We start from the raw sequence: 5259 nt of genomic DNA on the forward strand, positions 1-5259 counted from the left end.
CCTCACTGAGCCCTGACAGGGGGTGAGGGCAGAGCCCTGCAGTTTGGAGGCCTGGCTGCAGGACTCAGCATGTCCAGAACTGCTCCTGGATTGAGCCCTCAGGCAGGATTCCTCTGGCTGCAGGTCCTGGCAGAGACCTCCAGTCTCAGCCTTCCTCTGGGACCACAGCAAATGGGCCTCTCATGGCACTGCTTGCCATGGTCTGTGCTCTGCTCTTGGTGGCCCCACAGTGGCCAGTCAGGCCCTGCCACTCCTCTTGCTGGTTTGAATCACAGGAAGCAGAGGTTGTCCTGTGCCCTGCATGCTCAGGACAGTCTGGAGTGACCCTTCCAGCTGGGTGAGGAGGTGGCTGCAGTGGCAGTGCTGCCTGTGCCTGCCAAAGCCACATGTCAGCAGAGTGACACGGGTGCACACGGTGACATGGGAGCACAGAGTGACACGGGTGCACACGGTGACATGGGAGCACACGGGGACACGGGAGCACACGGTGACACGGGAGCACACGGTGACACGGGTGCACACAGGGACACGGGAGCACACGGTGACACGGGAGCACACGGTGACACGGGTGCACACGGTGACACGGGTGCACACGGGGACACGGGAGCACACGGGGACACGGGTGCACACAGTGACACGGGTGCACACAGTGACACGGGTGCACACGGTGACACGGGTGCACACGGGGACACGGGAGCACACGGGGACACGGGTGCACACAGTGACACGGGTGCACACGGTGACACGGGAGCACACGGTGACACAGGTGCACACGGTGACACGGGTGCACATGGGGACATGGGAGCACACAGGGACACGGGTGCACATGGTGACACGGGAGCACACAGGGACACGGGAGCACACGGTGACACGGGTGCACATGGTGACACGGGAGCACACAGGGACACGGGAGCACACAGGGACACGGGTGCACATGGTGACACGGGTGCCCAGGGTGACACGGGAGCACACAGTGACATGGGTGCCCAGGGTGACACGGGAGCACACAGTGACACGGGTGCACACGGGGACACGGGTGCACATGGTGACACGGGTGCACATGGTGACACGGGAGCACACGGTGACACGGGTGCACACGGGGACATGGGTGCACACGGTGACATGGGAGCACACAGTGACACGGGTGCACACGGTGACACGGGTGCACACGGGGACACGGGTGCACATGGTGACACGGGTGCACACGGGGACATGGGAGCACACAGGGACACGGGAGCACACAGACCCTGCCCCGACCATGGCTCTGCCACCCCACCGGGTCAGTCCCCGGGGCCTCTCCAAGGTGCCCTGTCTGTGTCTGGGGATGTGTGTGTGCCCTGGTGCCTCTGACATGGGCTTGGGGTTCTCCTCCTCATCTCTCAGCCCCTCCTGTTGCTATTAATGATTTGCCTTTCCCAGCAGAGCATTGAGACCCCATAAAAACACTTTGGAAGGTCTTTGCCAAGACCAGGCCAAGCCTTGTCCACTGCAGTGTGTGGTGAGAGAACACTGGCCTCGTGCTGCTGGTGTCCTCCTCACTGGTTATCCCCCTGAGGGTTTGCCTCATTAGGCAGCCAGCTGATCCATGACAGGTAATGATGGGAAGTCTCTAAATTCCCTGTGGAAACCTCCTGAGTGCCACCTCCTCAGGAGAGAGCTGCCTCTTGCACCTGAGGAACCCAGGACGAGCTCCAGCCCATCCATGTCTGCTTGGGGTAAGAAAAACATCCATAAACCACATTGCCCTGGGAAAACCAGCAGCAAAACATCCATAAACCTTGTCTCCCTTGAAACAGCAACAGCAGCAGAAGGAGAGAAGCCAGAGGGAGGCTGAGCACACCCTTTCTCTCCTGAAGGGCCATGTGTGAGCTGCTGGCTGGGCGATGCAGGAACAGGGAGTGGGAGGAGCAGACAATGTTTTCCCAGGCAGGGGAAACTCCCAGGTGGAAACAGTGCTGTGCCCTCAGCAAACAGGGGCAGGGCTGGTGCAGCCTCCTCTCAGCAGGTGATGCTGAGCTGGACACAGACTCTTTTTAGACCCGACAAGACAGGACGCTGCTGACCTGACTGCAGTGCTGTCCCAGAGACATGAAGGGACAGGACAGAGGGGAATGGCTTTAAGCTAAAAAGAGTGGAAATTTACATTGCCTATTAGGAATACATTATTCCCTATGAAGGTGGTGAGATCCTGGCACAGGTTGCCCAGAGAAGCTGTGGCTGTCCCATACCTGGGAGTGTCCCAGGCCAGGTTGGATGAGGCTTGGAGCAACCTGGGCTGGTGGAAGGTGTCTGGGGGTTAGACCAGGTGATCTTTAAAAGCCCCTTTCAATTCAAACCATCCTTTTATTCCAAGAACTCTGATCTAATCCTGTGTGCACAGGGCAAGCAGAGACAGTCTCAGGAAAGAAAACCCACCAGAGAATCCCAGATTTGCAGGGATGGTGTTCTCAGCTATTGCACTGTCTCTTCCCAGATGGGCCATGGCAGCACTGAAGGAGTAGGAAGGGACAGGGTGGACAGAGGGAAGCAGCTTCTGAGCTGGTCCCTGTGGAGCTGCAGGTGTCTGCCACGGTTCAGAGGAGCTCAGGCTCCAACCTGGGCTGCAGTTCTTTATATCACTCCTGGTGATGTGGAACATTTGTTTGTTCCGGCTGTAAAACCTCTCCTGGCTCCACACCAGGTGTTTCCCCACCTCAGTGCCTCAGCTGCAGCAGAGCTGCTGGAGCGTGTGGGGCTCAGACACAGTGGCCTTAGGAGCAATGTGCTCTTTGTCACCACTGAGGTGACAGCCCCTCCGTGAGCTCCCCTTTCCCGGGGCCTCGCTGCCCTCACAGGGCGGGATGACAACAGGGAGAAGGATAAACCTGCAGTGACATTCCCTGTGCCTGCAGGATCCCTCCCCCCGGGGCCATCCAGTGGGAGCCCTGATAACCAGCACCAGCATCTCGGCACAGCTGAGTGGCCTGAGAAAGCTGGTCCACTTTGGGACAGAACTTCTGGAGAGCTCCAGGAATGGGAACACTTGAAGCAGTTTCCAGGGATGGCTTGGTGCTGGAGGGTGAGGATGTGGCTTCATGGGCAGAGAATGAGACTCTGAGCAGGCTCTGCCCACTGCTCTGTGTCCAACAGGGCTACGTGTTCACAGAGTTATGGAACCATTTAGGTTGGAAAAGCCCTCTGAGACCACAGAGTCCAACTGTTCTCCAGGGTCATCACAAACCCATGCCCCACGTGGCACAACTACCTGGTTTTTTAACGTTTCCAGGGCTGGTGACTCTATCACTGCCCTGGGCAGCTGTGCCACGGCTGGACAATCCTTTCTGTGAAGAAATATTCCCTAATATCCACCCTAAACCTCTGCTGGCACAACATCAGGCTGTTCCCTCTCCTGTTCCTGGAGCAGAGCCCGACCCCCCCCCGGCTCCCCCCTCCTGGCAGGGGGTTCAGAGAGCAAGAAGGTCCCCCCTGAGCCTCCTTTTCTCCAGCTGAGCCCCTCCAGCTCCCTCAGCCACTCTGTTGGTTTTCCAATCCCACTGAGCTGATGGTCCCTCAGGGTTTAACCATCCCAAGAACCCTGTCACAGGGATTTAGGGACTCAAAAAGGGAAGTCTCTGCAAGCTGGTTTTGCTGCTCTGTCCCAGTGCCCCAGAAATAGGATTGTTGGGGGCTCTTTGTGGCGCTGAGGGTGTGCAGGCAGCGAGGGGACACTCGGGCTGGGGTGAGGGTTAGGGAGAGGATGAGGATGTGAGGATGAGGATGCCGGGGGGATGGAGGTGAGGGTGAGGATGACGGCAGGGTGCCGGAGGTGTCCCCGTGCTCCCGGCCCGCTCCGGGCAGCGCTGCCCGCGGCTCGGCGGGCGGAGCTGTCCTTCAGCACCACGGGCACCTGCCGGCCCGGGCAGCAGCGGGGCCGTTTCTGTGCCCGTGTCGGGGCCATGCCTGGGTCCCTGCCTGGGCTCCACTCGTGTCCGTGCCCAGTCTGTGCCTCTTCCGTGCCCATGTCCCCGACCATTCGATGCCCATTCCGTGCCTATGTCTGTGCCCATTCCAGGCCCATTCTGTGCCCATTCCAGGCCCATTCCGTGCCTGTCTGTGACCATTCTATGCCCATCCCGTTCCCATCGTGTGCCCATGTCCATGCCTGTTCCCATTCCATTCCTATTCCTATCCCTCTCCCGTCCCCATCCCTCTCCCATCCCATCCCTCTCCCGCTCCCATCCTGCTCCCATCCCTCTCCCATCCCACCTCGTTCCCATCCCATCCCGCATCCCATCCTGCATCCCATCCCATCCCACCCCGTTCCCATCCCATCCCACCCCATTTCCATCCCATCCCGCATCCCATCCCATCCCATCCCACCCCGTTCCCATCCCATCCTATCCCATCCCATCCCACCCCGTTCCCATCCCATCCCACCCCATTGCCATCCCATCACGCATCCCATCCCGCATCCCATCCCATCCCACCCCGTTCCCATCCCATCCCACCCCATCCTGCATCCCATCCCGCATCCCATCCCGCATCCCATCCCATCCCACCCCGTTCCCATCCCATCCCACCCCATCCCGCATCCCATCCCGCATCCCATCCCATCCCATCCCACCCCGTTCCCATCCCATCCCATCCCACCCCATTCCCATCCCATCCCACCCTGTTCCCACCCCGTTCCCATCCCATCCCACCCCATCCCGCATCCCATCCCGCATCCCATCCCACCCCGTTCCCATCCCATCCCCATCCCATCCCACCCCATTCCCATCCCATCCTGCATCTCATCCCATCCCACCCCGTTCCCATCCCATCCCACCCCGTTCCCATCCCATCCCACCCCGTTCCCACCCCGTTCCCATCCCCTCCCACCCCGTTCCCATCCCATCCCATCCCACCCCGTTCCCATCCCATCCCATCCCGTTCCCATCCCATCCCATCCCATCCCACCCCGTTCCCATCCCATCCCACCCCGTTCCCATCCCATCCCATCCCGTTCCCATCCCATCCCGTTCCCATCCCATCCCATCCCATCCCACCCCGTTCCCATCCCATCCCATCCCGTTCCCATCCCATCCCGTTCCCATCCCATCCCATCCCATCCCACCCCACCCCGTTCCCATCCCACCCCGTTCCCATCCCACCCCATCCCATCCCATCCCATCCCCGTTCCCATCCCATCCCATCCCATCCCATCCCATCCCATCCCACCCCATCCCGCTCCATCCCGTCCCGGGCGGGCCCAACGCGCAGGCGCAGCGCTGGCGGCTC

This window comes from Pithys albifrons, chromosome 14 (genome assembly GCF_047495875.1).
Source record: "Pithys albifrons albifrons isolate INPA30051 chromosome 14, PitAlb_v1, whole genome shotgun sequence".
Lineage (NCBI taxonomy): Eukaryota > Metazoa > Chordata > Aves > Passeriformes > Thamnophilidae > Pithys > Pithys albifrons.